Source organism: Agrilus planipennis, unplaced genomic scaffold (assembly GCF_000699045.2).
Source record: "Agrilus planipennis isolate EAB-ADULT unplaced genomic scaffold, Apla_2.0 scaffold149, whole genome shotgun sequence".
NCBI lineage: Eukaryota > Metazoa > Arthropoda > Insecta > Coleoptera > Buprestidae > Agrilus > Agrilus planipennis.
The window spans coordinates 535,798-558,379 of record NW_020438906.1 but is presented as its reverse complement, the minus strand read 5'-3'; the positions used below and the strand labels follow the sequence as shown (position 1 = coordinate 558,379).

Below are 22,582 nucleotides of genomic sequence, written 5' to 3'. Positions count from 1 at the left end.
TTTTCGTATCTGATTATCGAATCGCGTTTGTAAGTATAACGATATCGAAAAATTTTAATTCTTCTAATTTATATAGTATTAATATGAAAATTTATTTAATTTCTATCCATTACAAAATATCTATAAATATCAGACATCATTTAAATATTTGCTTGTCTGCGTAAATTGAATTTTTAAGCCAGAAATTTTCTGAGATAAGAGAGGAGTTTATTTTTTCTACATTTTAGGTTTTAAATCAAAACTTAAATGCTCTAAATTGAAAAGAAATTAATTTAATAATGTGTAAGGAGAATTCTTTCATATGTTAGCCCATGTGACCCTAGTTTTTTAAATTTCGACACTTAATTTGGAACCCCTTTTTAAAAATAGAATAAAAACACCTACGAAATTTAGGAAAGAATGCTTTTAATATCGATATTTATATTGGGTAAAGTAAATATTAATTGCCTAGGTAATTAACTGTGACATACAGACAATCGGACCAACAACGAAATAGCGGAACAAGGGTTCCTTTTTTGCCTTTTTTTTCTACGAAACGCTAAAAAATAGTTATTCAAAATAATAGCAAAGGCTAAAATTGTGCATGAAAATATAATTAATATTATAAAAAAAAAAAGCGTTTATCATGTGAAACAAAACTCATTTTGTTTTTAATAATTAATTGATTTAGATTAAAAGTTTAGTGTTTCTTCCGGATTTTTGTCACATGTCAAATATTATCTATAGTAATTTATGGATATGCGGCTCTGTCGTTTGTTTTGTTTCAGTATTCTGAATTTAGCCAGTGATCTTGATTGACTGCGGTTCAGTAACAGTGATAGTTATCTATGATAATTTATAAAAAAAATTGCTATGGCATACTGTGAAAAAGGGGTTATTGTCGTCCATCTTGTTTCACATCGTCGGTTTCTTTATCGTGGTGGCGTCTCGAGTGATATTTTGTGTATGAACAATTAGTGGTATTAAAGTTTAATTATTAATGAAATCGGTAAGTAATTCCTTGCCTTGCACGACCTGCGGTTTGTATAATTGCTTAACAATGGCTTGTAATCATTGAAGGTGTGAATAATAATATGATACCTACCTACTATTTTCTACAATTTGGGTTGGTTATGGAATACATGTTCATTTTTTGTTGTTTCCGTTTTAACAGTAATAAATCTGTACTATTACCTATATCTATTATTTATTACCTATACTTACGTATATATATTTTTAATTTAACCTATATTCGTAATGTTGGCGCATGCTTTAGTTTGTGATATACATATAGGTATGTAGGTATGTGGTAGGAATTAGAATGTCTATTTCTTTTTTTTTTCAGGTAATAGTTTATTTGGAGTCTACAATAATTTCAATACGAGTTGGAGGTGATCGTAAGAGACATCGTTAGAGAGGGCAGCAAAGGTAGGATTTCGATTTTTTGGTCATATTTTGCTTATTGATTTTATTTTGGCATGTGTTTTATCCTTAAAACATGATTTGCCATGATAGTTTTAATTATATCTATCTACCGGGCAAACATTGAGTTTCCTAAACGTGGATACCTATATAGGTAAATAATTATACAATATATATTTTTTGTACATCGCATGATGTTAGGTACTAGTTACCTTAATGATTTTATTAAAAGACAAAGGGAAAGATGTCTTCATGACAGGCTCATTTCGTTACAATATCAACTACAATATGTAAACAATTAATCTTATAAACCGGATGTATTGTTGTTGAAATTAATTTTGTTCGTATGAAAATGCAATTAATGTGAAAAGAATTGGTTGCTTTTGGTTATATCCCGTCCAGCTCTTTCGTAAATATGCTGCTGGCTAAATGGATCGATCTGAACTCAATGTCTGATTTAGATATGTTCAGCTATTATGAACAGTGGAACTGAAATAATAAATCAAACATAACATTTTGTGAAAGGTATCACCTATATATATGTTTCATATTGCATTTGTAGTGAATACTGTTGTGCGTTTAATGTCATTTTTTTTCTTTTCTAAATGATTATTTGCGGGAACGGAAAAAGGGTTGTTCAAGGAAGACAAAGGACACGCAAAGCAACGGCGTGTGGCTAATTAGTAATTGGTCTACAAAATATCCGGCTTCTATGCTATTGACTAGGGTTATTCGCGCCCGGGTTTGGGTGTATTCTTTTTAAATTATAAATTTAAAATATATCTTCTATCGAGTAAATTAAATAAAAATACCTATTGTTTTTTGTTATAGTCGTAAACTTGTAAACTGTAGATGTATCATTTTCGTACAAAAATTAAAAGAATAACATGTATTTGAAGTTCACGAAATTAATCGGAAGTAGGTACTATATTTGACAAAAATAAGAATTAAATGCATCAATAACAATTTAAAAAGCAAGTTTAAGCACTTTGGTAAGGCTTAAACTGTTAACAAATAGGTAAAAGTATGCACAATCTCGAGAAGTTTCACTTTTTCTAAACGTTTTTGATTGACGCATAATTTTTTTCTTTATTAAAGTTATTTTGAAAGTATGGTATCGAGCTAATTTAATTTGGATATATATAATATTTGGATATATGTTTTCTATATCAAAAGAATATTGGAAAATAAAATTCAACTGATTTTGGTACTAATAATAATTCTATGTATAATTTTTTGGGATGTCAGAACTTTCGTCCAATAGTGCTCCGTTGTTTTTTAAAATTGTGAAACTGTAAATAAACTGCAATAGTTATTAAAAAAATCACTGTTCTCGAAATTTTAAACGTTTATTGACGAAACTTAATAGAAATATTATCGAAGTGAGTTTTTCACTTGATTTCCCATTTGGACGCGTCAACGTCACCGAGCACGGACAATAGTTGCTCTGGAGGTCCCGCAAGGTACCCAGTGAGCCACCGTCGAACTTCTCGACTGTGGTCCCGCGCTCCCACACGAAGCAGCCAAGTGCGTGCGTATTATTACATCTATTCCCATGCACTGTTCATGGGTGTGCCATTTATATTCGATCGGACGTGAAAATTCCGATGCTTGTGAAAAAAATAATATTTAATATGTCACTTATAATTGCGCTCACAAATGTGAGTATAATGTGGGAATGGTCGTAAGCGACAGTTCAGCTCTCAATAAGAAAAAATCGAACCTTATATTAGTACTTTCTAGAAGATATAATTTGGTCATTTGATCATTTGTTTTTAAGTTTTCTTAATATTCTATCAATTATACAATTATTGAACATATAGAATTTAAACGGTTCCTATCCGTGTATTTTTACGTCCTGAATATTAATTTCTTATAATCTAACAGTATTGTGACAGAACTGACCAAATGCCACGGACAGGAGGAGCCTGATATTTATTACAAAATTTTTAAAAAAATTTTAATCTTGTGTTTCATCAGTTTAAGTTAGACATTAATTCAAGAACATACATGAATTATGCAAATAAATTATCAAGATTTGAACACATTCATAAGAAAAAGATATGGCTCAGTTTTAGAACACATCCATTGCGCTAAATTCATTGTTTTTTGTTGCGGCACTTCTTAATAGAGCGGGTTACTGATGCTTGGGGAATCCATGCTTCCTATACTTGAAAGATGTTCATGCGCTACGCTCGAGCGAAATATTTTACGAAATTTATTCGAATCTCGAGAAAACTTAAAATACACATATCTATAATTTAAANACGTAATGTAGGCCTACGGGGGTTGTAATGTCAATGTGAAGTAGGTGGATAAATTTCAGCCCCCTCTAATAACTCTTAGCTTATTATCTATCTAGAATTTAATTCTTTTCGGCTTATTGTTATTCAGACGTAACCCTACGAAAGAGAAAACAAACTGATCGTGAGGACACTTTCTAAATGCATAGGTACAATTTGATGTAATACCAGGTACAGGGTGGGTGAGAAATCTATTATAATTTATAGGTTGAAGATTAATATTTCATCTTTAATGCCACAAATTTTGTAACTTAGACACTCAATTAGTAAAGTGAGTTTCATCCCAACTTTATTTTATTTTTATCCCAAATTTGCAAATCTACTATTTACTTAGCGTTGGTGTTATTTTACTAACGGAAAAACATGAATTTTCTACCTTCCCATCCAGTAAGTACAATGTAAGTTCTATAGGCAAGGTAAGACGTTCGTGAATTTGTCGCTGAGTGATAATACAAATTAGTCGATTTTGTCGCGAAACTAGCCCTCCAGCTGACCAGCAGAAAACTTATTTACATTTAATGTTCAAAATCTTTAGAGATTTGTCAAAATTAAAGTGACTTATTTTGCTTTTATAGTGAATTCTACACCATTAAGCCCAAATTCGTTTCAGTCTTTACTAAGAGGCAAGGGGTTGTCACAGACTCCCTTCCCGTTCGACAGAAATCTACTCGTTTATCTTACTACCTACCCCTATCGCGTTTTGATTCCTGTTCGACGTCCTGGAAATTTATAATTGGTTACGATCATGAATTTTTATTCCTTATTATTTTCCCATATTCGTTTCGGTCCGCATCCGCACCACGTGTGCGTCGATTGATGGAAAAATCTTTTGAAATTTTTTTTAACCAAGAAAAGGGATCATAATCTTTACAATCTCCCACACGCTTACGTGACTGTCTGTTGATGTAAAATATAGCGAATGATACCACAAAAATGATTTTTAAAGTAGGAATTTGTTACTGCAAGATGCACTTTTATCGCAATGTATCATCGGGATTTAAAAAAAAATGTTACTCAATGTTATATTTTTTCAAAACATTGAATTATGCCGTGGACGTTATAAACAGTGAGTTTTTCTAGTTATACATCAGCAAAATAAATAAATTGTTATTAAAATAAAATAAAGCGATAAAAATAATCGTCTGTTTTCAATAAAAATAGTCAGTTGAAGTGTAGATAGGTACCTTTGCAAAATCAAAATTAATTAATTCCAACTTTTGTTGCTGGCATTAAATGAGTAGGTATGTATAATCTTTATTTATGTACATTTTTATTGAATGCCCCTTGCGAAGCTTTTCAATTTGCTCACATCGTCTTATGTTTTGCATCATGATTATATATACAACAAGAGTAAGTTTGGTGTTTCAATAAAATGTAGGTACTAATAGGGTTTACAAAGAACGTTAAAGCTCTTACAGAAAACGCATTCTCTGAAATTTATATAAATCTGGCTGAAAAAATCACATATTTTCAAGTTATCCCTGAATGCGTCAGTTAGTAAACACTACAAATCCAGAACATTTGCATCACCTCGCACTCATCAATAAAGTTTATATTTTTATGTTTTAACTTTTCATTGCTTATTCTTTATAACACACTAAATGACCTGTTAACTTATTTTCCATATAGCATATATTTATCATTTCCTCGAAACTTTTTCCCGTCCTGTGCCCTTTCTTATACATCTCTTTCCTACCGTTTAAAAACTTATACACCCATGTTATATTTGCAGCATTTTATGCCTTTCTCGACCTTCGCTCTTATTTCTATTACGTTTCTGTGTACTTACTTCTGGAGTTAAAACAAATGTCAAGATATTCGAGCTCATAAACCACCTCTATCGTTCGATAAACAGTTTCCATATTTCTTCCTTTTTTTTATTCGTCATCCATTTCTATAAATACCATTTTTTTTTTTTTTATTGATATTGATGATGGTTAACGATCTTAGCATTTTATTCTAGTCTCGGTAATTGAGTTGACTATTTTAAAGTTATTTCCTATTTTCGATTTGCCTAGGGCTTGCCTCGCCCACCTTTCATCAATTAAAATATTAAATATCACGGAACCCATAGCACAACCTTGACACACTCCTATGTAAGTGTATTCATTAGTGTTTTATATTATTTGTAGTAGATATCTTTAATTATTATAAATGCTTACCCTTCATTTTTACAGTGCAACACAGACGTTTTGCCTCTGGTTGACAATCTTTTTCAAGGTATGTTTTTACAATCTAAATGTCTTATTAATGTTTGAAATGTAAGACATTTAGACAGTAAAAGCCTACGTTGAAAAAAAAAATTACTAAGTAGAGGCGAAACGTCGGTATTGGTTTTACATTAATAAAATTATTTACTATCCTGCTTGAGCTTTGATCTTTTACACATTGTGATAATAAGAGGAAGAAATGGAATTTATTAAAAACATAGAAATGTAAATATAAAATTCTTTATAACGTAAAAACCTAGCAGTGTTTTTTGTCGGTTCCCACTATCAGTTCCACTGAATTATTTTTTGAGTTTTCTAGTTTTATCGTTGGCGCTGACCTGTCTATATGTATAAAGCGCCGCGACGCGTTGCCGTGAAAGCTTTTCGTTGTAACGGTTGTAATTAGTGAGCCGACCCGGTTGCCATAGTGTCGTGGTAACCTCCACCAATAATATGAGCGTGTAGTTACGTGTTGCTCCATTTCGAAATGTTTTCCATTGGATGTTGGGTGGATGAGCGTATTACGCAACAGTAACCGATCGTTATCCCCACTTGAATCGGGATGGGAACCTGAATCCGAACGAGAACGGGGAATACAGAGAAACGGAGAGTCAGCTGGTCGGGATTATGCCAAGTCGTAATTATTCTGTTGAGCTTTGTATTGTCCGAAATAAGTAAGCATTTATTATGCGGTAGATGTGGAGCACAGAAAATATTCGTTTTAATGCCACAAAAAGTTGAAAATCCTATCGAAAATTAAAAAAAAAACCGAAACCATTTCCTTTCGGAAGTATTAAGTAAAAGTAGAAGCTTTAAATTCGTAATTTATCTATAGTTTTTTGTAGGTCAAAGAAAGAAGACGTTTTTTTCGGTGATTACCTAGAAATGCTCGGTGTCTTAAATTATTTCAATTTAAAAACAAACTAAATATTTCCGCGCGCGCCCCTTTTTAACCTTGCGCCCCCGTTTTTAACCTTGCGCCCTTAGGCATATGCCTACTTTGTCTTATGGATAATCCGCTACTGTATAAAGGTAGTACCTACTAATAAGGAGATGGGCTGACGAAAACCATGTTTTGGTCCATGATGAGCTAAGAAATGTTTTAAAACTCTAAACTGACTTTTGTTGAGTTTTGGTAATGTTTTTTAAGATAGGTTCGTAGATTCTTACCCGAGATTTTTAATAAATTTTGATAATTAATAAAGTCGGTACCTACACTGAAATAAAAGATTTCGCACCTCGGGGCGAAAGTGTTGCGTGTCTGTAGACATTTTGACCCTGCGGTGCGAAGGTATACTATTTTTGTCACATGATGTTTACCATATGTTCGAATATACGTCTCTCTATACCAAGCCCAAACAACTACATTTATGGTGAGAGGAAAACGCATAACAGGTCGAAAGACGAAACCCGAACCCAAGAGACACGAATGTACAAACTTCCGGTAGGTATGTAAGTACATGAGAAAAAATACCATTGCCTTCAGCTCGGGTGACAATATTAAGTAGGTTGCAATGTTATAAGTATTTTCCTCCCTAGGTGCGTAATATACTGTTTTGTTGAATTTATGTCCGATGTCCGAACATTCCTATCTCATCTGTTGAGGTGACAGGCGACCCACGGTAGGAAATTGCTTAGTTTCGGCCAATACGAACGTTCGAACATTTGTCATGTGGTACGTAATTACTGTATCAACATGGGCCGAAAAATATCTTTCTCGTCACATCTCTGTCGAAAGTTGGAACATTCGTCCCTCTATAATATATAGGAAGCCGAAATAACAGCTTTACGGAGAGATGAAGACTCACAACGGGCCGAAACTTGATAATTTCTCACCGTGCGTCAGCTATCATGCAGGCGTCACTTAAACCGAAGAGACACGAATGTTCCAACTTCCGGCATACTACTTATATTTGACGAGAAGTGGTATACGCACCTCAGGGTGAAGCTGAAAGCATTAAAAAAGAAAATATATTTTTTCAAGTAAATCGCACATATTCCCGACTGGAAATTAGTTAGTGGATTGGATCCGATGCGGATCAGAATTGCCTGAAGATTAATCAGAAATAAATCAGGCTTTCAGATCCGGATATGATGGAAAATCGTCACACCATATATGATCAACATAGGTTCCATTTGAAAAATCCATGTCGGATCTGTTTCTAAGTTCCATGATGGATCCGTTTTTAAAATCCATGACGGATCCGTTTCAAAGATCCATTCCCATCAAAATAATAATTTGAATAAACAAACTGTTTGCTAATTAGTCATAACATTATTAATAATTATTATTAATGTGTTATTCATTTATTAATTAACAATAAATTTGTTTATTGTTTGACGAACAATATGGCATACAGAATAAATCAGGTAAAAAATAAAGTTCTGTATTATGATCCAGTTCAGAACATCGGATACAATCTTGATTTAAAGATTGTACCGAAACCGTAATAGAATTTGTAGCATTAGATTGTGATAAGACATTGGTCAGATGACTGGATTAAGGGATAGGATACTCTACTATGATTAATTTCTGACCAGATGGTTGGATCAACAGATTGAGTATTGTGCGCTGACCAATTTCTGATCGGATGACCAGATCAAGAAATGGAGTAATGTACTCTGATCAGAAACTGATCAGATCGGTGGATCAACGGATAGAGTACTGTACTCTGATTAAAAACTGATCAGATGGGTGGATCAACTGATAGAGTACTGTAGTCTGATCTGAAACTGATCAGATGCCCGTATTACGGAAAATCTGATCCTCATCTGATCATAATCCGGGTTCTCTGAACTAATTTCCAGTCGGGTTGGTGATGTAATGAATATCAAGCTTTACGTTTTTAAATCTGGTGTCATTTAACGTAAAGTGAGAAGGTTTAGTTGAAGGAAACAGTTTTTCTTTGTTCATCAATGTGAAAATTCGTTACATCACTACGTTAATATATATTTAGAGAACGAATATATGTAGGCTGCTATACATATTGCATTTTATGTGATCGCATCATCGTTGTAGAACAAAGGATTAGAAGTGCAGCGCGATATAATGCCTTGCTTGCGGGTAGAGAGAGAGAGTCTGCTATTATTTTTTTTTAAGAGGTCGTCACGTACATAAAGCATCTCATTGTTGTTTCTGTGTCTGCCTTTGTCGCTTCATCTCCCCAAAATCCCCGAAGTTTCGTGCACACACATAGATAAATCGTATCTACCATGGTACCATCTACGTATACATATATGATCTATAAAACAATAACGTGTATGCACGTGTATAAAGCAGACACACACAGACATGGAGACGTTTCTTCCGCGTCATCGGAAAAAGAGTGCACCACTAGAACGGATCAGCGTTTTCGCATCCTTTGTTCCGATTCTTCAAGCTCCTGTGTGTCGATAAATCCGGTAGGTGAATAATATGAGCGCGTCAACGCCATCCCAGGAGTGAATAAACATTTTCAACTTCGCTAGCGGAAATATTTTTGTTGTCCTTGAATTATTATTTACGACTAGCTATTGTCTGAGACTTCGTTCGAGTGAACCATTTTTTGACGTGTAGATGTCAAGCTAGCACGACACTATTATATTTCTTATTTCCGAAATACACCAGCCACGTATTGACAAACAGACGTCATCATAGCTTGATAATAAGTTGACAATACATAGCAGGTAGCATACCGCGAAATATAGAAATGGCATTAAAAAATATTCAAGGGTTATAATTTGTCGCTGAAAATTGACACTATTAGAAGACACTAGAAATATCCTACAAAACTACTGCAAGAACCACAATTTGTCGCTGAGTGATAATACAAATTAGTCGATTTTGTCGCGAAACTAGCCCTCCAGCTGACCAGCACCAAACGACCGGAGGGATGTCATGTCGGTACTACTATAGCGTATCTCGAAATAGAAATATCCTAGACAGCTACTGCAAGAACCATAAAATTTGTCGCTGAGTGATAATACAAATTAGTCGATTTTGTCGCGAAGCTAGCCTTCAGCTGACCAGCGCCAAACCACTGAAGGGATGTCATCTCGGTACTATTATAGCGTATCTCGAAATAGAAATATCGTAGAAAAATACTGTAAGAACCGTAAAATTTGTTGCTGAATGATGGTACAAATTAGTCGATTTTTTCGCGAAACTAGCCCTCCAGCTGACCAGCGCCAAACGACTGGAGGGATGTCATGTTGGTACTACCGTTGCGTTTCTCAAAATAGAAATATCGTAGAAAAATACTGTACGAACCATATAATTTGTCGCTGAATGATGGTACAAATTAGTCGATTTTGTCGCGAAACCAGCTTCCAGCTGACTAGCGGTAGATGCCTTGAGAGATGTTAAGGTGGTACTATCATAGCGTATCACAAAATAGAAATATCATAGAAAAATACTGTAAAAACCATAATTTGTCGCTAAATGATGGTACAAATTAGTCAATTTTGTCACGAGACCGTCCTCCAGCTAATCAGCGATAAGAGCTTGGAGGGACGTCAAGCTGGAACAACACATAGCGTATCTCGAAATAGAAATATCGTAGAAAAATACTGTAAGAAACATAATTTGTCGCTGAATGATGGTACAAATTATTTAAGTTTGTCGCGGGACGTGCCACCAGCTGGCCAAGGGTAAACAACTGAAGAACTGAATGGTGGTACAAATTAGTCGATTTTGATGCGAGATCAGCCTTCAGTTCGCCAGTGGTAAGCGACTGGAGGGACGTCAAGCTGGTACTACACATAGCGTACCTTGAAACAAAAATTTCGTAGAAAAATACTATAAGAACCATAAAATTTGTCGCTGAATTAGTCGATTTTTTCGCGAGACCGGTCTCCAGCAGTAAAGAACTGGAGAAACGTCAAGCTGGTCAAGACATGGCGTGCCTGAATACTTGATATTTTTCCTATAATTTACCACCACGATCTTTTAGTCAAAATTACGCTTACCATTAGTTAACCTTATTACAAACTAGAGTAGTATTATCTATTAAATGGTCTCCATTGTGGAAATATACGTGTAAGTTTAGTCCGTATAGACAAACAAGCAGACAATTTTTTGAGGATCTCGTGTGTGTTGTTAATCCGGTCTGGCTTTGAATAGTAAAATCAGCAAAAGTCCTTGAAGAAAACTTACATATTGATGCACAAATTGCTTAGCTCTATCCTATAACGAAAGTGTCAATGTTCAATTTTGATAATGTTCTTTTCTTAACTGGGTAATGTTTTTGGCGTTCATTAATAGCGATTGTTTCCCCCTGAAACAGTTGCTTTATCACTTCGGTCAAGAGGATGGAAAAAAACCACCCCTTCTCCTTATCCTCCAACCCTCAGACCACGCTCTCAGCTTTTCTTCTCATTAGCCGAGCATGCATCTAGACGAAATTTGCACGACATCATTTTTTAACTCGAGCACCTGTCTCTTTGTTTTAAGGGAATTTAAAAAGGAATTTACATCTTTTAGGAATACCACGAGTTGGTATATTCCAATGTATTAAAAAATAAACCGTATTTATTGGTTATTTTTGGGAAAGAGAACTGTTAGTATTCTTGAGATGAATTAATAAAAAATTCGAAAAATTAGGTCTCAAAAATAATTAAACACAAAATCATTAAAGGGGCTATGTACCTACCTATACATATTAGGTGTATTATTTACAACAAATAACTTCAGTTCATGTATCTTAATCCTTCATGTCTGGTCTTTGTTTTATACACCTGACGTAATGTAGGCCTACGGGGGTTGTAATGTCAATGTGAAGTAGGTGGATAAATTTCAGCCCCCTCTAATAACTCTTAGCTTATTATCTATCTAGAATTTAATTCTTTTCGGCTTATTGTTATTCAGACGTAACCCTACGAAAGAGAAAACAAACTGATCGTGAGGACACTTNGTCACGCCATATATGATCAACATAGGTTCCATTTGAAAAATCCATGTCGGATCTGTTTCTAAGATCCATGATGGATCCGTTTTTAAAATCCATGACGGATCCGTTTCAAAGATCCATTCCCATCAAAATAATAATTTGAATAAACAAACTGTTTGCTAATTAGTCATAACATTATTAATAATAATTATTAATGTATTATTAATTTATCGTTAATTATTGTCCATTGTTTGACGAACAATATTATTCTGTATTGTGATTCAGTTTAGAACATATCGGATACAATCTTGATTTAAAGATTGCACCAAAACCGTAATAGAATTTGTAGCATTAGATTGTGATAAGAAATTGGTCCGATGACTGGATTAAGGGATAGGATACTCTACTATGATCAATTTCTGAGCAGATGACCAGATCAAGGAATGGAGTACTGTACTCTGATCAGAAACTGATCAGATGCCCGTATTACGGAAAATCTGATCCGCATCTGATCATAATCCGGGTTCTCTGAACTAATTTCCAGTCGGGTTGGTGATGTAATGAATATCAAGCTTTACGTTTTTAAATCTGGTGTCATTTAACGTAAAGTGAGAAGGTTTAGTTGAAGGAAACGGTTTTTCTTTGTTCATTAATGTGAAAATTCGTTACATCACTACGTTAATATATATTTAGAGAACGAATATATGTAGGCTGCTATACATATTGCATTTTATGTGATCGCATCATCGTTGTAGAACAAAGGATTAGAAGTGCAGCGCGATATAATGCCTTGCTTGCGGGTAGAGAGAGAGAGTCTGCTATTATTTTTTTTTAAGAGGTCGTCACGTACATAAAGCATCTCATTGTTGTTTCTGTGTCTGCCTTTGTCGCTTCATCTCCCCAAAATCCCCGAAGTTTCGTGCACACACATAGATAAATCGTATCTACCATGGTACCATCTACGTATACATATATGATCTATAAAACAATAACGTGTATGCACGTGTATAAAGCAGACACACACAGACATGGAGACGTTTCTTCCGCGTCATCGGAAAAAGAGTGCACCACTAGAACGGATCAGCGTTTTCGCATCCTTTGTTCCGATTCTTCAAGCTCCTGTGTGTCGATAAATCCGGTAGGTGAATAATATGAGCGCGTCAACGCCATCCCAGGAGTGAATAAACATTTTCAACTTCGCTAGCGGAAATATTTTTGTTGTCCTTGAATTATTATTTACGACTAGCTATTGTCTGAGACTTCGTTCGAGTGAACCATTTTTTGACGTGTAGATGTCAAGCTAGCACGACACTATTATATTTCTTATTTCCGAAATACACCAGCCACGTATTGACAAACAGACGTCATCATAGCTTGATAATAAGTTGACAATACATAGCAGGTAGCATACCGCGAAATATAGAAATGGCATTAAAAAATATTCAAGGGTTATAATTTGTCGCTGAAAATTGACACTATTAGAAGACACTAGAAATATCCTACAAAACTACTGCAAGAACCATAAAATTTGTCGCTGAGTGATAATACAAATTAGTCGATTTTGTCGCGAAACTAGCCCTCCAGCTGACCAGCACCAAACGACCGGAGGGATGTCATGTCGGTACTACTATAGCGTATCTCGAAATAGAAATATCCTAGACAGCTACTGCAAGAACCATAAAATTTGCCGCTGAGTGATAATACAAATAAGTCGATTTTATCGCGAAACTAGCCTTCAGCTGACCAGCGCCAAACCACTGAAGGGATGTCATCTCGGTACTACTATAGCGTATCTCGAAATAGAAATATCGTAGAAAAATACTGTAAGAACCGTAAAATTTGTTGCTGAATGATGGTACAAATTATTTAAGTTTGTCGCGGGACGTGCCACCAGCTGACCAAGGGTAAACAACTGAAGAACTGAATGGTGGTACAAATTAGTCGATTTTGATGCGAGATCAGTCTTCAGTTCACCAGTGGTAAGCGACTGGAGGGACGTCAAGCTGGTACTACACATAGCGTACCTTGAAACAGAAATTTCGTAGAAGAATACTGTAAGAACCATAAAATTTGTCGCTGAATTAGTCGATTTTTTCGCGAGACCGGTCTCCAGCTGACCAGCAGTAAAGAACTGGAGAAACGTCAAGCTGGTACAACACATGGCGTGCCTGAATACTTGATATTTTTCCTATAATTTACCACCACGATCTTTTAGTCAAAATTACGCTTACCATTAGTTAACCTTTTTACAAACTGGAGTAGTATTTTCTATAAAACGGTCTCCATTGTGGAAATATACGTGTAAGTTTAGTCCGTATAGACAAACAAGCAGACAATTTTTTGAGGATCTCGTGTGTGTTGTTAATCCGGTCTGGCTTTGAATAGTAAAATCAGCAAAAGTCCTTGAAGAAAACTTACATATTGATGCACAAATTGCTTAGCTCTATCCTGTAACGAAAGTGTCAATGTTGAATTTTGATAATGTTCTTTTCTTATCTGGGTAATGTTTTTGGCGTTCATTAATAGCGATTGTTTCCCCCTGAAACAGTTGCTTTATCACTTCTGTCGAGAGGATGGAAAAAAACCACCCCTTCTCCTTATGCTCCAACCCTCAGACCACGCTCTCAGCTTTTCTTCTCATTAGCCGAGCATGCATCTAGACGAAATTTGCACGACATCATTTTTTAACTCGAGCACCTGTCTCTTTGTTTTAAGGGAATTTAAAAAGGAATTTACATCTTTTAGGAATACCACGAGTTGGTATATTCCAATGTATTAAAAAATAAACCGTATTTATTGGTTATTTTTGGGAAAGAGAACTGTTAGTATTCTTGAGATGAATTAATAAAAAATTCGAAAAATTAGGTCTCAAAAATAATTAAACACAAAATCATTAAAGGGGCTATGTACCTACCTATACATATTAGGTGTATTATTTACAACAAATAACTTCAGTTCATGTATCTTAATCCTTCATGTCTGGTCTTTGTTTTATACACCTGACGTAATGTAGGCCTACGGGGGTTGTAATGTCAATGTGAAGTAGGTGGATAAATTTCAGCCCCCTCTAATAACTCTTAGCTTATTATCTATCTAGAATTTAATTCTTTTCGGCTTATTGTTATTCAGACGTAACCCTACGAAAGAGAAAACAAACTGATCGTGAGGACACTTTTTAAATGCATAGGTACAATTTGATGTATGTAATACCAGGTACAGGGTGGGTGAGAAATCTATTATAATTTATAGGTTGAAGATTAATATTTCATCTTTAATGCCACAAATTTTGTAACTTAGACACTCAATTAGTAAAGTGAGTTTCATCCCAACTTTATTTTATTTTTATCCCAAATTTGCAAATCTACTATTAGCGTTGGTGTTATTTTACTAACGGAAAAACATGAATTTTCTACCTTCCCATCCAGTAAGTACAATGTAAGTTCTATAGGCAAGGTAAGACGTTCGTGATAAATATACCCGACCATTTTCATCTCAAAATATCACCTGCTTTTGTAAAACCTTCCCTAAACTAACCAAACTCCTTTGAACGAAACTTAACCCCTCAAAGGCTTTATAAATTGCATTTAGTGGACTATATTACTTTATTATTTTTTCGAAAAAGTGTCCCTTTGTTCTGTTCTCAATTCGCTTGTATTGAATACAGGTCACTGTTGTTGAAAATCGAATTTATAATAATTTCTACATTTCGGATACAGTAAAAGTTTTCTATTCGCAGGGTATACGTTCCATAAATATGCCGCGAATACAGAAACAGTGGATATAGAATGGTAATTAGTATGAAATCATAGGGGATACATTCTAAGGTTCCAAAATAAAACCCATATGCATCAGATAAAATCAACTTATTGAGAAAATCGCAATTAAAATTAATCGTTGTAATCAGCTTTAGACAAGGATTTAAAAAATTTAGTGATTTTTTTTGTTTTGAGTTAAAACATGCCCTTCGGTTCTAGATATAATGAGTTTAATGTTTGGAACAGAGGTTTGAAATTTTGTAGTAAGATAGATAAAGTTTTGTTCTAAAGCTTGTCGAAGGCCATTTTTTAATTTCTATTGAAAATACGTGTCCTACAAGAAACATCAACTTTATGCACTTGTAAAAGCTTTTAATGACCATATTACTGAAAACCAAAAACATACCGAGTTAGTGTGAAACTTTGTTCGTTACTATACAAAAAATCATATATTTATCTCGCAGCGTTAAATCACAATCTTTAGAATAGAAACCCATGTTTTCGGAAAAATTCACACTAGGTACGAGCGGTCTACTGCAGTCAATCCTCTTAATAAATGACACCAAATCCTTTTCTGTTTACCGATACCGATTGCATCCGCTAATAATGAAATTTTTAACTGCGAATACAAGAACTGGGTTGCAATTTTTGCACCCACGAATAATGAAAACGCGAATAAGGAAACCGTGAATAAGGAACTTTTACTGTACTTAGATGATTTTTCTTTTGCTCACCCAGTATATAAGTGTGCGTATGCAATGCGTAAAAATAATCCGATATGCCAGCCAATCTGTGCCTCCGAGCACGTGGCGACCAGGTTAAACGACGTCGATTAAAACTGATTTCTAATCCGTCGTTATTGCGTTCATAATAACAAACCGTTTCACGGTTCGTTTAATCCCCCGTCTTTTCTACATACACACAAGCATTATACACGTATATATATACAATTTAATTCATGACTTTCTTAATCTAAAACGTTTCAATAATAATTCACCTATGGGAATTAATTAATTGGTGAATCGGAAAGAACGCTTAATAAAAAGAGTAAAAAGAAAATGAAAACTAATAATTTCTTTTTCTTATTCAAAATCTCAAATTGAGGAAAACATGTACGTGAATGATATCTTATCAATAATAATAAAAACATTAATGATAGATTGAATAGGACGGAGAGTATTGGGTCGTTTGCTTCTTCTTGAGCTTCGACCAAACTTATTCTTACTATTTTTGCATTCGTATTTCGTATTTGCATTTATATTTATTTNAAAAACATTAATGATAGATTGAATAGGACGGAGAGTATTGGGTCGTTTGCTTCTTCTTGAGCTTCGACCAAACTTATTCTTACTATTTTTGCATTCGTATTTCGTATTTGCATTTACATTTATTTTTAAATCTAGGAATAATATAAAAACAGATTTCTTTTTTATTGTGCGATTTACAGGTTGGAAAACAGTTTAAATTTGTTTAAAAATTTACTATACTAATTTGTTTTCACAACTACTAATCACAAAAGCAGGCTTTCTGGAAGACAGGAAACTCTCATAAACCCCCTCTTCACCCCGTTTCCCCACCGAGGATCCACCTAATGTATTTTAAAAATAAAAACTCCACTTTTTCAAAGTATTTATTTTTTAACCACTTTTTGATCACGTTGGTTTGGTCTATCCGTCGAATTTCATTGAAATCTGTTTATCAGACATTTTAAACGAGCAGACAGTCAAATACAACTTCAGATTTATATCGTATGATGTGGAAATTAGGATAAGGACAAAGTTGGTAAACATCATCATCATAGGGTCATCAGTCAGACAGTAATCTAATATATTTGTACCATTACTCCTCGTAACTCTTGTTTCTGCTTTCAATATGTTTCTAACTAGCCCTTCATGTCTGAAAATGTATCCTACCAACCGTCTCTTATAATTCATATTAATATAGCGTTATCTGTTTTCCTCCTCTTTGTAATACCTTATCATTTCTAACCTTCTCTATCCACAGTATCCTCATCATTCGCCTGTAACAACACATTTCAAAAGCTTGTAACTTTTTCTTTTCCTTCGCGCCCAACGTCCACGTTTGGCACCCGTTCATAGCCATGTTCCAAACATAAACATTAAATAATCTTTTTCGAATCTCTAAATTAAGCATTTGCGAGCATAGCAGTGACTTATTTTTGTTATAGGCTGCTCGACCATGCGCTAACTTTTGTTTTATATCTCTGTTCCTTCCAACCAGAATTATTTCACTTCTTTAGATACCGATAATAAGCAATTTCTAATTTTTCCTCTATATTCACTCTTTTCTTTTTTTTTTCTTCTCTTGCATACCAGCATTTTTATTTTACATTTATTTATTGTGATGCCATACTGGTTTGTCAACACCGCTTTTGTTTTATTTGGGGGTATATAACTCCTCCTTGCCAGATGTTAATAATACTGCAACAAAAAGAATAAAAAACACTACCGTTCCTAAGGGTATGCAGGTGTTACATTATGTTTTACGTGCAATTGCCTAATTGCGTGTGATTTCACATAGGTACTAATTCTAAGCAAAATCGTTTGCTAATAGATAGATATAATTACCAGACAATGCAGTTTTGTCAAATAGGTAATTATGCTATAAAACAGCTTTGCTTTAAATTAGGTATTCTTATTCTCATAGATCTAGTAGACTCTGGTCTAGGTTACAAAGATGCAATTGAACTAAAATGGACATCAAAGAAAGAAAGAGCATAACTACTACAATATTCGCTTATCTAATCTAACCGTAGTTTTAGTCCCAACTTTATTTGATTGTCTAGGATAATAAGGAAAGAGCAACACTGACGAAGTAAGTGCTGTCGTGTTCATGTTCTTCATTTTGTTTTCAGGAATCGTGCACCCATTTATATACTTCAGTGGTAATAATCTATAGAGTTTTAATTTTGATGCGTACATTTATGTATGTTTCAGGTTATGTTAGAATCTTTAAAAAAATATACAGGTGACGATTTCATAAAATTTCAAGGCAAATATGAACACTTTTACCTAGACACTAATCCATTTAATCCTTAAAATCATTTGATCGTGAGTGAAATTGAAAAAAAATATTCAGCCTCCTGCGTGCCTACTATATATATATATATATATATACCACCTACCTACCTATTTTGTAATATTTTTTTAAATAAGCTTAGACAAATGAAGCGTAAAACATAGGTACGCTTTCAAGATCACATCGTACAACATCACGCAGCGACAATGGTGCATGGCGGAGGCGCACAATGAGGCACAGGGGCCTTAGTAGTGTTGAGTGCTTGCTTGACAATAGGCCCTTGAGTTATATGTGCGTCCTGCATGCAGCAAGCATCAGTAGCTTCATATATACACATGTATGTTTATTATGTAGGTATGGTGTACGTAGATATTTACAATACCTAAGGCTGCCTGGCTGCTTGGACCGAGCACTTAGCGTGAGCTATTGTCCTTATGAGACAAGCCCTACGGTCGATTGCGGGAAACATATTATACGTATTTGCCCTTTTATATCAAACTAACTACATACTTATAATAACTTGTACTAGGTACTCGAAGTTGTGTAGGTTTTATATAGGTAACATTACATGTACTATAGTATATGTGCTTTATAGATGGACACTGGCGGATCTAACAAAAATTGGTTGGGAAATTTGAAACATTTTCTCAACTTTTAAGCATTGTTAGATAATACTGAATTATTTTTGTAGCATACAAATTCGAACTATACTGTAATTGGGGAGTTATTCCAAAAATACATTCTATCCCTTCCCTTGTCGCTCTTTATTTTCTGCACAGGCTTTGTTGAAGCTTTCAAAAAGATGCAATTTGGTAGCTTTACTGTGTTTGGTAATACTGAAGCTTTAAAACGAATCTTACATCCGAGTAATACGTAAATGTCGGTACTTATTTTGCGTAAAAAATCGTAGAATTTTGAACACTATTTTAATAGTTAGGTGCATGGGTATACGGGGTGAGTCATAACTATTGGGACATGAAGCAATAAGTATGTGCAGGTTATTTGGACCAAACATGCCTTAATAAAATGTTTCTTTTTCGTTTTTTTGGTAATAATTTCATAAGATTTTCATAAATCGTTTTTAAAATTGACGCGAAGGTTTACCTTTAACCAAGAAACATTATTTTACTTACTATTTTACATTTTTTTTATAGGGGCCGTCATATGTATGCGATTTCTGAGGATCAAATTAGGTCATACTTTTTTTGACGGAACATTTTATTAATTTTGATTATAAACATCGTTCTTACGTCAGATTGTTATATACTTATAATTTCATTCGTTTTCTCAAAATCATTAGTCTGAAGACCGGTTGGGTCCTTTTACTATCCTGAGACAATCTTCAATCTTCCCATTTCCCAAAAACTAAAGCATCTCACATGCTAGGTACCTATGCAGTAATTTAATCTAAGTCTTTATCTGTTCTTTACTCCTGTTTCTGCTTCTAATATAATGTCTGTCTGTAAAGTCACGAAGGGCTATATAGCTATCAGAAAGTGCCCTACCATCCTATCTGTCATTAACCGTACTGAGTTTCCTAGCATCCTCTGTCCTCCTCAGTGCCGACCCCAGGCATGGGTGCGTAATTTTAAATTTAGTAAGTGTTTTGTGCAGTCGTGAGATAAAAAATTATCCGGAGACCACTCGGAAGTTGCGTTACTGAACTCCCGTTCTACCAGAATGTTTTAAATAAAAAAATTCAGTTATTAGATATTTATTGTGTTGCAGTGAAAATGCGTACTCATTTTATAGTAGCAAATCGTTTTACAATAATTATTAGTGTTGACGTCTGGTTTGACAAACTTGTTTTATGATTAAAACTCACGTTAGTTTTTTAATGTTGTGTTTATTTAAACTTGCAACATAAATAAAAACCTAACGCTAAAAAATATTAATATTACCTAACTATTATTTTACGAAACGCTTGTATTATGCTTGACTAGTGATGATTGTCTATGATTGTGATTGTCGGTGGTGATTGTCACTGATGATTGTCACGCTGGATTGTCACTTGATTGTTACTTCTCTTATGATTGTCACACTTCTTCTTATGATTGTTACACTTCTGTTATGATTGTTACACTTCTTCTTTTGGAATGTGATGATTCAAGTGCTTTTATCCTTTTTTCGGATATTAACAATAATTGGATTAAGAGGGAGAGTAGGTGGAGTTAGTAAAGTTTAGAAACATTAATTGGATTAGGAATAGAAGAAACAGGGTGGTTGGTCCAAGATAAGAAAGTGGGGTATTAGGGGTGCGGTTCGATAAGAAGAGAAAGGGAGAGATGGGTGTACGTGTGTCCAGCGTGCAACAATTCTTTGTATCAGATGTCAATGATTTGAAGGTGATCAATTGTATCGACTATTGCACTCTAACGAAAATGATAATAGATTTTATGACTGTAAAATAAAGATAAGGAATACGAACTATTTGAAACACAATGATGTTGGGATAAACCCCTAATGACACACCTATCATTAATAGTCAATATACAAATATACAATAGCAAAGGTACCTAAGAATAAAATAATTGTTTGCAAAGTAAACAAAATAAAGTAAAAGTAACTTATTTAAATGGCTAACAACCCCAATTACAAAATTACACCTAAAAGCTACAGCGAAAGAATGGATATAGAACGTTGACACTCAACAATTAGGATGGAAAAAAATTGATTTTTTCTTTAAATAATGTTTTTGGTGGAGGTGCCGGATTCATCTCAATTTTCTTTCCCGAAAAGACCTTTTGTCTTACCTCGCCGTAGGCTATCGCTAGTCGTCGTTTACTTAATTAAATATTCATGCACCAAGTAATAAGAGAGGGCAAAGATACCTGGTCCTTTTGTGTCGGTGTGCTATGTTATGTTTGCACGGATGGGGGTTCCTTGTTCGCTCTCGCTCCATCCCATCCTGTCAGGACCGCGTCAGACCAATGATGCGCACGTATATCTGCATTAATTTTCGCTTGTTATCTCTCACCTCTTCGGCCTTTTAACGATGCTCTCCTATCTCCAAACGAAATCTTTTTTTCTCCCCATTCGCAATAATGCAACTACTAGGCGATAGGTATTTATGTAAACACGGTATATACCTACACCAATATACCAAGGTGGCCCAATCTCAGACCTTTGGGCCACATTGTAACCCGCGAACGAGTTGTAAATGGCCCGCGTGAACCAGTGAAAATTCTCGCCAATTTGAAAGAGAATCTTAATATTGTAGAGTATTACGAAACTGAAATTATTAGGTTGTTTATATTACAGCGTTTGAGGGAAAATTTCAGGACTTTGAAAACACAAGGCAGAATTTACAAATTCTTAATCCTTTCATGATCGGCTTGACTGAAATAATCCATTACCCTGCCGATATTCAGTTGGACCTCAGTGAACTGCACTAAAAAACCTTTTTACAGAAGAAGTAGTCAGATTTTTGTTAGACAAAATTTTGTTTCTCAATTTGATGGTAGATGCTATTGATTTTCAAAATATTCATTTTTTCATATAGGTATATAAAAAAGTACTGTCACTGACTGATAGACAAAGCATACCCTAAACTTTGAGGAAATATTCTTTGATAAGTAGATATACTGTAGGTATCCACTGATAAATAAGGAGAGATTTTTGATACTCGATGCGTAAGAGGTAGAAAAACGTAGTGGTATAGTTTGCATATAATACAAGCATTACTTTTTCATGATACGCTCGAAAGGGGAAGAAAAATGATCTTGTGGAGATTACAAATTTCGAGTTATGTTCAGCGATGCGGGCAGGTTATGATTAATTCTGTAATCACTTTGATTGTTACTAATAACATCGTATTAATATTTTTGAATTCGGTTTTTTGCTAAAATTTTATGTGAATTTCGAATGTATCGAAAAATTTTCAAAGAAAATCAGGTTCAAAGACTAGAAAATACAATTCTTGAAGGTCTGAAGAAGTTTAATAAAAATTTTAATACAACTTTTAACACTAAAAAAATCACAAACTTCTAGGTATTATGCATCAGATA

The 22,582-nt window shown here is 34.4% G+C and overlaps 1 protein-coding gene across 1 annotated transcript in view; it reads left to right on the top strand.

Moving 5' to 3' along the window:
• Nucleotides 1-838: 838 nt before the first annotated feature.
• The window catches only part of LOC108736415 (coiled-coil domain-containing protein 61), a 113,716-nt gene continuing 91,972 nt past the window's right edge, over nucleotides 839-22,582 (top strand). Inside the window, exons 1-2 of the mRNA XM_018468832.2 lie at nucleotides 839-988; nucleotides 1,325-1,407. The gene's annotated coding sequence lies outside the window, so the exon portion shown is untranslated. The remainder of the gene's footprint in view (nucleotides 989-1,324; nucleotides 1,408-22,582) is intronic.